At 37.2% G+C, this 12,500-nt stretch overlaps 1 protein-coding gene across 2 annotated transcripts in view; it reads right to left on the bottom strand.

Annotated features, from left to right (window-relative positions):
• Positions 1-12,500, bottom strand: part of LOC135110166 (uncharacterized) — a 100,543-nt gene that overhangs the window by 12,915 nt on the left and 75,128 nt on the right. The gene's annotated exons all lie outside the window — the stretch shown is intronic.

The raw sequence follows: 12,500 nt of genomic DNA, 5'->3' as shown, positions 1-12,500 counted from the left end.
TTATTATTAATAATAATAGTAATAATAATAATAATAATAATAAAAATAATAATAATAATAATAATAATAATAATAATAATAATAATAATAATAATGATAATAATAATAATAATAATAATAATAGAAATAATAATAATTATAATAATAATAATAATAATAATAATAATAATAATAATAATAATAATAATAATAATAATAATAATGATAATAACAATAATAACAATAATAAGGTCTTGAAACCTCCCTCTTGAAGGAATTTAAGTCATAGGAAGGTGGAAATACAGAAGATGGCAGGGAGTTCCAGAGTTTACCAGAGAAAGGGATGAATGAGAGAAAGAAGAAAGTCTTGTGCAGCGATGTCGCGGGAGGAGGGCAGGCATACAAAATTAGAAGAGTAGTTAGCATGAAAATAGCGATAGAAGCCATCTAGAGATGCAACATTGCGGCGATGAGAGAGAGGCTGCAGACAGTCAGTTAGAGGAGAGGAGTTGATGAGACGAAAAACTTTTAATTTCACTCTGTCTAGAAGAACGGTTTGAGTGGAACCCCCTTAGACATGTGAAGCATACTCAAGGCGTTTATTTGAACAGAGTTAGCAGATGGGGGGAGGGGGAGAGAGAAAACCTGGCGAAGATATCTCAGAACGCCTAACTTCATAGAAGCTGTTTTTACCTAGAGATGAGATGTGAAGTTTCCAGCTCAGATTATAAGTAAAGGACAGACCGATGATGTTCAGTGTAGAAGAGAAAGACAGTTGAGTGTTATTGAAGAAGAGGGGATAGTTGTCTGGAAGGTTGTGTCGAGTTGATAGATGGAGGAATTGAGTTTTTGAGGCATTGAACAATACCAAGTTTGCTCTGCCCTAATCAGAAATTTTAGAAAGGTCAGAAGTCAGGCGTTATGTGGCTTCCTTGCATGAAATATTAACTTCCTGAAGGGTTGGACGTCTATGAAAAGACGTATAAAAGGGCAGGGTGGTATCATCAGAGTAGGAGTGAACAGGACGAAAAGTTTGGTTTAGAAGGTCATGGATGAATAATAAGGAGAGAGTGGGTGACAGGATAGAACCGTGTACCAGAACAACAATAGAACGGTCAGAAAAGAAACTTCAAATGAAGCTACAGAGACAAGGATAGAAGCCGTAGGAGGGTAGTTTGGGAATCAAAGCTTTGTGCCAGACTTTATCATAAGCTTTTGATATATCCAAGGCACAACAAAACTTTCACCAAAATCTCTAAAAGAGGATGACCAAGACTCAGCAAGGAAAGCCAGAAGATCACCAGTAGAGCGGCCTTGACGGAACCCATACTAGCGATCAGATAGAAGGTGGTGAAGTGATAGATGTTTAAGAATTTTCCTGTTGAGGATAGATTCAAAATTTTAGATAGACAATAGGACAGTAGTTTGAGGGATTAGAACGGTCACCATTTTTAGGAACAGGCTGAATGTAGGCAAACTTACAGCAAGAAGGAAAGGTAGATGTTGACAGACAGAGTTCAAAGAGTTCGACTAGGTAAGGTGCAAGCATAGAGGCACAGTTTCGGAGAACAATAGGAGGGACCCCATCAGGCTCATAAGCATTCCGAGTGTATAGGCCAGCGAAGGCATGGAAAACATCATTACGAAGAATTTTAATAGCATAAATTAGTGAGAGGGTGGAGGAAAGGGAGGAACAAGTCCTGAGTCCTCCAAGGTTCAGTTTTTAGCGATGGTTTGAGCAAAGACTTCAGCTTTAGAGATAGATGTGATAGCAATGGTGCCATCTAGTTGAAATAAAGGAGCGAAAGAAGAAGAAGCAAAGTTATTGGAGATATTTTTGGCTAGATGCCAGAAGTCACAATGGGAGTTCGATCTTGAAAGATTTTGACACTTTTTAATGATGAAGGCATTTTTGACTAGTTAAAGAACAGATCTGGGATTGTTCCGGGCAGAAATATAAAGTGCATGAGATTCTGGTGATGGAAGGCTTAAGTACCTTTTTGTGGGCCACCTCTCTATCATGTATAGCAAGCTGTGTTAAACCAAGGTTTAGAAGGTTTAGGTCGAGAAAAAAGAGTGAGAAATGTATGCCTCCATGCCAGATACTGTCACCTCTGTTATGCTTTCGGCACACAAAGACGGGTCTCTGACACGGAAGCTGTAGTCATTCCAAGGAAAATCATATCATATCTTCATATCCCCTTAACTTAAGAGGCAAAACGCCAGAGGCACCTTCGCTTAGGGGGATCCTGAGGAGGGATTGGAGCGATTGAACAAGATACAGATATGAAATTATGATCAGAGGAGCCCAACGGAGAAGAGAGTGTGACAGCATAAGCAGAAGGAGTACAGATCAGGAATAGGTCAAGAATGTTGAGCGTATCTCCAAAACGATCAGGAATAGGAGTAGGGTGTTGCACCAATTGCTCTAATCGTGGAAGATAGCAAAGTCGAAGGCTAGTTCACCAGGATGGTCAGTGAAGGGAGAGGAAAGCCAAAGCGGGTGGTGAACTTTGAAGTCTCTAAGAATGGAGATCTCTGTAAAAGGGAAGAGCCAGAATGTTCTCCACTTTGGAAGTTAAGCAGTCAACGAATTTCTTTTAGTCAGAGGAGTTAGGTGAGAGGTATACAGCACATATAAATCTAGTTTGAGAGTGGCTCTGTAGTCGTAGCCAGATGGAGGAAAACTCGGAAGATTCAAGAGCGTGGGCACGAGAGCAGGTTATGTCGTTACGCACATAAACGCAACATCCAGCTTTTAATTGAAAATGAGGATAGAGAAAGTAGGAGGGAAGGGGCTTCTGTCAGTTGCCTCAGACACCTGAGTTTCAGTGAGGAAAAGATGAGGTTTAGAAGAGGAGATGTGGTGCTCTACAGACTAAAAATTACACTTTAGACCGCAAATGTTGCAGAAGTCAATAAAAAAAAAGTTGAGGAGGTGTGTCAAGACACTTAGGGTCCTTATCAGTAGAGCAGTCCGACCTGGGGACATTTGTGTTTTTTTTTTCCGATGAGGAGTCCAAGGCTGGTGTAGGAGTTGACATAATAATTTTAAATTTTTCAGTGAAGGGTGAGTGTATTTTATATATATACTCGTATATATATATATATATATATATATATATATATATATATATATATATATATATATATATATATATATATATATATATATATATATATATATATATATATATATATATATATATATATATATATATATATATATATATATATATATATATATATATATATATATATATATATATATATATATATATATATGTATGTATTTGAAACAGGTTATTGAGAAATATGGATGGATGCAAGAAGAAAGAGTGAAATGAATATATTGGTAATTGTGAGTGTACTGAAATATGGAGTGATGCATGTAGATAAAGTTAAATGAGTGTGTTGATAATTGTGTGTTGAAATAATGAAATGAGTAGTATCTTGATAACTTTGAGTATATAGAAATATAGGTTGTTACATGAAGAGATGGTACAATGAGAATATTGATCATTGGGAATATATTGATATGTAGCTCGATGCGCAAAGATATAATGAAATGCGTATATTGATAATTGTGAGTATACTGAAATGTTGATTGATGCGTGAAGAAACACTGGTAATTGTGAATGATGTATATTGCAATATAGACTGATGCCTGAGGAGACAATGAATTAAGTATACTGATAATTGTGTAAATAATTAATGAGTATATTGATATTGGTAATTGTGGGTACATTGAAAAAGTGAAGAAATAGTGAAGTGAGTGTAATGACAATTGTGAATATATTGAATCGTGCGTTAGGTGAAATAAGGATTAATGCATGAAGATATAATTAAATGAGGGAACCGGGAAATGATGAAGCAAGAGTATATAAAAAAATAAATAAATAAATAAATAAATAAAGTAAAATGAATAATAATAATAATAATAATAATATTAATAATAATAATAATAATAATAATAATAATAATAATAATAATAATAATAATAATAATAATAATAATAATAATAATAAAAATAATAATAATAAACAAATAAAAGATAAATAATTAGTTAGACGAAAATAGATGATGGAGATGTGAGATGTATATTGAAGGAAATAATATTGATAAAAAAAAATGTATTGCTAAACTTGACCAAAATCATATTTTGAATAGAAATTAAATTATTATGCGCTAAACAGATCGATGAAAGTATATTGAAATTGTTATTAAGGAAAATCGGCGTATAGAACTGAAGTTGAGAAAGTTGAAAAAAAAAAGAGGATAAAGAATGTAAACTATATTGAAAAAAATGAATAATTATGATAATGAAGTTGGAGTAGACATGAAGTAAAATAATTTCTCCTATGTGGCTTATTGAAATGTTAACTTGACGTTTAGTGAAGACAAGTTGAAGTTAGATGAAGTTGAGTGTTGCTATACTATATATATACTATATATATAAATACTATATATATATAGTTCTGGGAAACTGACGCATCAGATTATGTTAATGATCCTAGCAAACTTGCACACTTCCTGCTGACCTAAGGGCGTGGTAGTGTACAAATTACTCCTTCTAGGTGTCAAATTTTGTTTCAAGGAGGAAAGGAGAAAGGGGGAGGATATATGTGCTGATCCTGTCTGAGGATTAGTCGATTCAGAAGGAATGGAAGGAAGAAAGCTTCGTTTCGACAAGTACCCAGATGTGGAAAAGTTTGAGCGTGTACATATACAAGGATATGTGATTATAGCAGTGGGTCTACAAAGAAAAAAAAAAATTAAAACCACAGATAAAATAAAATACTGAAGCCACAAAGGAAATAAAATACCGAAACTCCATAGGAAATAAAATAGTGTAGCCACAAAGAAAAACTGATTGAAGATACAAAAGAAAAGTTGATTGAAGATACAAAAGAAAAGTTGATTGAAGCTACAGAGAAAAATTTACCAAATTTGTAAATGTTGATTAATCATTCGATATATGATTGTTATGTAATATAATTATTAGCCTGAAAAAAAAAAAAAAAAAAGCGTTTCAGGAAAATCTGAGTGAAAAATATTAATACTGAGTATTAATGTGAATAACAAATGCAGAATTTTCAACTGTCAGAAGGTAAAATGTGACATAAGTCAGAGTGTAGTGATTATTTAATGGAGAAATGCAGAAATTAGTGACGTACCAGAGTAAAGAAGGCACAAATAATATATTACATAGATAGCTGAGAATGTTAGAATATATTAGTTTAGTTGCGTGTCGTCAGGGAAATTAAGACACAAAAGTTGCAATTGCTAGTTGTAGGGAGAGTTGAGATGTTGCAGATAAACGCAATACACGAATATATGGCACACTATATTGCGAGTAATGTGGTAGAAGTATAACGGTTCAAGTAAAAAAATATTGATGTGTATCCTTGACCTTTTTTTTTTATGATAATACAAGAAGAAAGGAAGTTCAATATAATGATTTCAACAAGAGGTGACAACAAAACTAGTGAAAGAGTCTGTGCTAGATGTTATACTGGTTGGTAGGGAAGGATGAACAGGCAACGATTAGTGGTGTACATAGTTTTGAAGATAATGTACGTATATTAGCACAAGGGATATTAAATACTGCTTTCAGATAAAATACAGTAATCCAGAGAATAAACACCACTACACAAAGAAATGAGAGTTACAGAAAAGCTTTAAGAGGAAACAAGGGAAACTGAATTGCTGAAGAACATTACTGATAGCGACACAGAAGACAATTCACTGACTGTGATTGATAAGTCAGATAAACATAATTCAAAGTATTACATTCACTTAGTCGCGAGCAAGACGTGGTAATTAATCATGAGGAAGGCTTCAGATGTAAACGAAAGTGCGCAGCTTATGGTGTTCCCTTATTAGTTTGCTAGTTTTGCCTTAGGATCATTATTTCCCTGATATGAATTGGCTGAACGTGACACCTAAATCCAAGTTGATAAAGAGTGGAAAATCTTTGTGCCTTTTATATGAAGACGATATGAATCCATGATGAAAAGCTAGAAATGTCACAGTATAGATAGTCTCGGTCAATTATGGACCAGTTTCATGTCAAGTTAAATAGAACATAATTCCCTTATAACAAAGATCTAAGAACCACACTATAACATATTGTCTCTTGAAACATTTACTATGATCTAAATTATCAGCGATAGAAAGGAAAATGTTGACTCAATTGACGAAAAAGAAAGAAAGAAAGAAAAAAAAGAAGGAAAGAAAAAACATTGCACGGAACGCAGACTCATACCAACATTTTATTTTGCATTACAACCGTCTGGCACTACTTATTGGTACTGTGACCCTCTTTGTCTGACAGCTGCAATGTACAGCAATGTACAGCAATGGACAGTGCTGGCTATTGGGGTCACCCGGGTGTTCGCGGGCGTAGGTGAGGACCACGCCTATGGCTCCCCTGTTTCCGGCAGCATGGAGCGGGCTTTCCGAACCCCACACCCTGCACCACATCCGCGGATGATGGAACGAACACTCAGCCAAGTAACCAGCCGCGCGAGGACGCGCCGTCATAAGGAGGGGGCCATGTTGTAACCCAAGAATCACCAAGAAGAAATTAAACACGTAAGAAGAAGGTAGAATGAAACAAAAAATAAGTAAAAAAATAAATAAAGAAGGAAATAAGAAAGTAGGAAGAATAGATGAGGGAAGAAGATGATAAACAGAAAGCAGATACCAATATTACAAGAAGCTATCACCACCCTGATAGGTGAGAGACGAGACGTGACCATCAAGAACATCAAGATGCGGTGAGTCATCACAAGACTAACAGAGCCGGGGATTAGGAGCATATTGCAAGAAGAGATACCCAGGTGACTATCACTGAATTAGTACACAAGGGAGGCAGAGGTCACCGGAAGCAAATGACGTGGACAATAAGGACGGTCGACACGACACTGGAAACGCCGCCTTCTTGTTACTGATTAGATGGAGATACGATTTACCGAAGTTAATCGAGAATGAACATTATTGAAAGTCATGGAAAAATAAACTGTATGATGGAAGTAAGGGAAAATAAATATAGTTACTTAAAACCTTATTGAAGGGCATGGTGAAATAAAAAGAACATATGTTTGAAGTACCGAAAAATTAATCATATAGCAATGGCTGCCTTGTTGGGGGAAAAGGTCGCTCTGATGTCACGTGTATATTATGAGGTGTAGGAGACGGGAATAGACAGAAGCAGACAGAGACAAGCTAGACGGAGCTGTCAGACCAAAGAGGATCAAGATGGGCAAGCCGCCTGTCACAGTACCAATAAGGAGAGCCATACAGTTGTAATGCAGTGCAAGTAAAATGTTGGTGTTATATATTGAAAGAAAGGGATTGGATAGATGTAGAACGTATTTCATCATTGAATATTAATTGCAGAATACGTGTAGGGTGTGATTTACCATTGAGAGTTAATTGTGTGAAGTGATCGGAAGTGTAACGTGAAGTGTTTCGAGACATTTAATGGAATTTATTTAATGTGACATGAATCCAGTTTTATTTAATTATTTATTTATTTATTTATTTATATTTTTTATTTATTTTATTTAATTCATTTTATTTTATTTTATTATCTATTTATTTATTTATTTATTTATTTATTTATTTATTTATTTATTTTTGTTTATTTATTTTTTTTTATTCTTTTGAGGTCGGAAGTCGTATATGATCGTCTAAGTGCACTTTATAAAAACATAAAACTTTTTAAAAACATAAACGCATTCCCTTGAACCCACAAAGGCCAGTCTTAAAGATTTAAGGACGCGACAAGATCGTGCAACATAGAAGCACGACAATTGCAATTTTTCTATAGGTTAGTTATTTGGTGTTTCTCAGTTTGATGTGTCTTTTTTGGGATGTGATTTTCCATTGCTTCTTTCATATTTTTTTTTATCCAGTAGTCTGTTTCTGTGTCTAATTCTTGTTGTCCTGCAATTATGTACTGGTCACTTCTCCTATTTTTTTTTAATTCATCTTCTATTTCTCTTTGGAAATCCTCCTCTCTTGATTTTCTATAATCCATTTTTGGGTGGAGCAGGCACCTCTTTATAGGCTGGAATATCATGGCGATGATAACAGGATTGTAATGAGAGGGGTGATGGGGGCAGGATTAGAAGCGAGGTTATGGTACATATTTTTTGTTTGGTGGTATTGTATCTGGTGAGGAAGAGGGGTTATGAGAGAAGAAGGCATGAAAGTGCAGGCAGAGATGATTTGGTTTGTTGTTGTCAGGATTAAAGTTTTGTCCTTTTCCTGTATTGTTAGTGCTTTTGCTAGTTAGGGAGGGGTGGTGGGCATTGCGGTCTCCTATAATGTAAGGTGGCGTGCTCTATGACAAGTGGATACAGCTAGCGTGGTGGTAGATAGGTGGTAGCTAGTTTAATGGCGCCAGTGTTTGTTTTCAGTGTAACTTGTAAGGAATCCGTATCGTAATTGCCTGTCACATTGTGTTTCAGGTGTTCCTTGTCTAGCGCTGGAGATTCGTCGTGCAGTCCACCGCTGCAGCTGACGAGGTAAGTGGCATTATATCCCTGTACTTTGATTATTTTTGTAGCTTTTAGGTTGTGACAGTTGATAAAAAAATATATATATATATATATATATATACATATATATATATATATATATATATATATATATATATATATATATATATATATATATATATATATATATATATATATATATATATATATATATATATATATATATATATATATATTTTTTTTTTTTTTTTTTTATGCAGGAAGGACACTGGCCAAGGGCAACAAAAATCTAATAAAAGAAATGCCCACTGAAATGCCAGTCCCGTAAAAGGGTCAAAGCAGTGGTCAAAAATTGATGAATAAGTGTCTTGAAACCTCCCTCTTGAAGGAATTCAAGTCATAGGAAGGTGGAAATACAGAAGCAGGCAGGGAGTTCCAGAATTTACCGGAGAAAGGGATAAATGATTGAGAATACTGGTTAACTCTTGCGTTAGAGAGGTGGACAGAATAGGAGTGAGAGAAAGAAGAAAGTCTTGTGCAGCGACGCCGCGGAAGGAGAGGAGGCATGCAGTTAGCAAGATTAGAAGAGCAGTTAACATGAAAATAGCGGTAGAAGACAGCCAGATATGCAACATTGCGACGGTGAGAGAGAGGCTGAAGACAGTCAGTTAGAGGAGAGAAGTTGATGAGACGAAAAGCTTTTGATTCCACCCTGTCTAGAAGTGCAGTATGAGTGGAACCTCCCCAAACATGTGAAGCATACTCCACACATGGACGAATAAAGCCATTGTACAGAGTTAGCAGCTGGGGGGGGGGGTGAGAAAAACTGGCGGAAACGTCTCAGAACACCTAACTTCATAGAAGCTAGAGATGAGATGCGAAGTTTCCAGTTCAGATTATAAGTAAAGGACAGACCGAGGATGTTCAGTGTAGAAGAGGGGACAGTTGAGTGTCAATGAAGAAGAGGGGATAGTTGTCTGGAAGGTTGTGTCGAGTTGATAGATGGAGGAATTGAGTTTTTGAGGCTTTGAACAATACCAAGTTTGCTCTGCCCCAATCAAAAATTTTAGAAAGATCAGAAGTCAAGCGTTCTGTGGCTTCCCTACGTGATATGTTTACCTCCTGAAGGGTTGGACGTCTATGAAAAGACGTGGAAAAGTGCAGGGTGGTATCATCAGCGTAGGAGTGGATAGGACAAGAAGTTTGGTTTAGAAGATCATTAATGAATAATAAGAAGAGAGTGGGTGACAGGACAGAACCCTGAGGAACACCACTGTTAATAGATTTAGGAGAACAGTGACCGTCTACCACAGCAGCAATAGAAAGGTCATAAAGGAAACTCGAGATGAAGTTAAAGAGAGAAGGATAGAAACCGTAGGAGGGTAGTTTGGAAATCAAATCTTTGTGCCAGACTCTATCAAAAGCTTTTGATAGAGTCTGATCCAAGGCAACAGCAAAAGTTTTACCAAAATCTCTAAAAGAGGATGACCAAGACTCAGTAAGGAAAGCCAGAAGATCACCAGTAGAGCGGCCTTGACGGAACCCATACTGGCGATCAGATTTGTGAAGTGATAGATGTTTAAGAATCTTCCTGTTGAGAATAGATTCAAAAACTTTAGATAGGCAGGAAATTAAAGCAATAGGACGGTAGTTTGAGGGATTAGAACGGTCACCCTTTTTAGGAACAGGTTGAATGTAGGCAAACTTCCAACAAGAAGGAAAGGTAGATGTTGACAGACAGAGCTGAAAGGGTTTGACTAGGCAAGGTGCAAGCACGGAGGCACGGAGTTTTTAGCAAAGGTTTGAGCGAAGAGTTCAGCTTTAGAAATAGATGTGATAGCAGTGGTGCCATCTGGTTGAAATAGAGGAGGGAAAGAAGAAGGAGCAAAGCTATTGGAGATGTTTTTGGCTAGATGCCAGAAATCACGAGGGGAGTTAGATCTTGAAAGGTTTTGACATTTTCTGTTAATGAAGGGGTTTTTGGCTAGTTGGAGAACAGACTTGGCATGGTTCCGGGGAGAAATATAAAGTGCATGAGATTCTGGTGATGGAATGCTTAAGTACCTTTTGTGGGTCACCTCTCTATCATGTATAGCACGAGAACAAGCTGTGTTAAACCAAGGTTTAGAAGGTTTAGGATGAGAAAAAGAGTGAGGAATGTACGCCTCTATGCCAGACACTATCACCTCTGTTATGCGCTCAGCACACAAAGACGGGACTCTGACACGGAAGCAGTAGTCATTCCAAGGAAAATCAGCAAAATACCTCCTCAGGTCCCCCCAACTAGCAGAGGCAAAACGCCAGAGGCACCTTCGCTTAGGGGGATCCTGAGAAGGGATTGGAGCGATAGGGCAAGATAAAGATATGAGCTTGTGATCGGAGGAGCCCAACGGAGAAGAAAGGGTGACAGGATAAGCAGAAGGATTAGAGGTCAGGAAAAGGTTAAGAATGTTGGGTGTATCTCCATAACGGTCAGGAATACGAGTAGGGTGTTGCACCAATTGCTCTAGGTCATGGAGGATAGCAAAGTTGTAGGATAGTTCACCAGGATGGTCAGTGAAGGGAGAGGAAAGCCAAAGCTGGTGGTGAACATTGAAGTCTCCAAGAATGGAGATCTCTGCAAAAGGGAAGAGGGTCAGAATGTGTTCCACTTTGGAAGTTAAGTAGTCAAAGAATTTCTTATAATCAGAGGAGTTAGGTGAGAGGTATACAGCACAGATAAATTTAGTATGAGAGTGACTCTGTACTCGTAGTCAGATGGTGGAAAACTCGGAAGATTCAAGAGCGTGGGCACGAGAGCAGGTTAAGTCATTGCGCTCATAAACGCAGCATCCACCTTTGGATCGAAAATGAGGATAGAGAAAGTAGGAGGGAACAGAAAAGGGGCTACTGTCAGTTGCCTGAGACACCTGAGTTTCAGTGAGGAAAAGAAGATGAGGTTTAGAAGAGGAGAGGTGGTGTTCTACAGATTGAAAATTAGATCTTAGACCGTGAATGTTGCAGAAGTTAATGAAGAAAAAGTTGAGGAGGGTATCAAGACACTTAGGGTCGTCGACAGAAAGGCAGTTCGACCTGGGGACATTTATGGTCCCCTCCCCAGATGGGGACTCCGAAGCTGGTGTAGCAGTCGCCATGATGATTTTAAAATTTTTGAGTGAAGGGTGTGTTTGTTATTATGTGCTTGTAGTTTTGTGTGGAGGAAGAGAGTTGTCTTTAGAGGGCAGGCTGTGACTGCCCCCTTGTGTTGTGAGACACAAAGGGAAACGTTCAGTGAGGTCACAGCTGGGTTTAATGATAAGTTCACAGCATTCCCTGAACAGTGCTTTAGACTTCACTGGGAGTAATTATCGTTTCGGCAGGTGTCTACTGCCTCCTCCTTGGAATATATATATATATATATATATATATATATATATATATATATATATATATATATATATATATATATATATATATATATATATATATATATATATATATATATATATGTCCGTGTCAAAAGAAGAAGGACGGGAGGAAAAAAAAATCGGCAAAACTGCTTGTTGTATGAGAACTTGAGCTGAGACACTCATTTTTTATCCCTTTATTGGTGTCTCAGCTCAAGTTCTCATACAACAAGCAGTTTTGCCGATTTTTTTTTCCTCCCGTCCTTCTTCTTTTGACACGGACAATGAGGACGTCTTGAACAACTGGGTTGCACATGGCGCCCCGCCTTAACGGGTAAGCCAGACTCCCAACCGAAACACGCCCAAGCCAGCTAACCTACGCAAAGTATACGCTGTGGACAGCAACAAAGGCCCAAGTCGCCTTTGTAGGCGACAGACACACACAAACACACATACACACACATACACACACACACACACACACACACACACACACACACACACACACACACACACACACACACACACACACATACACACACACACACACACACACACACACACACACTAGTTATCTTTGTGTTTGTGACTGATAAAACTACTACTACTACTACTACTATTAAAT

This window comes from Scylla paramamosain, chromosome 20 (assembly GCF_035594125.1).
Source record: "Scylla paramamosain isolate STU-SP2022 chromosome 20, ASM3559412v1, whole genome shotgun sequence".
NCBI classification, from domain to species: Eukaryota; Metazoa; Arthropoda; class Malacostraca; order Decapoda; family Portunidae; genus Scylla; species Scylla paramamosain.
This window is presented reverse-complemented; position numbering and strand designations above follow the sequence as displayed.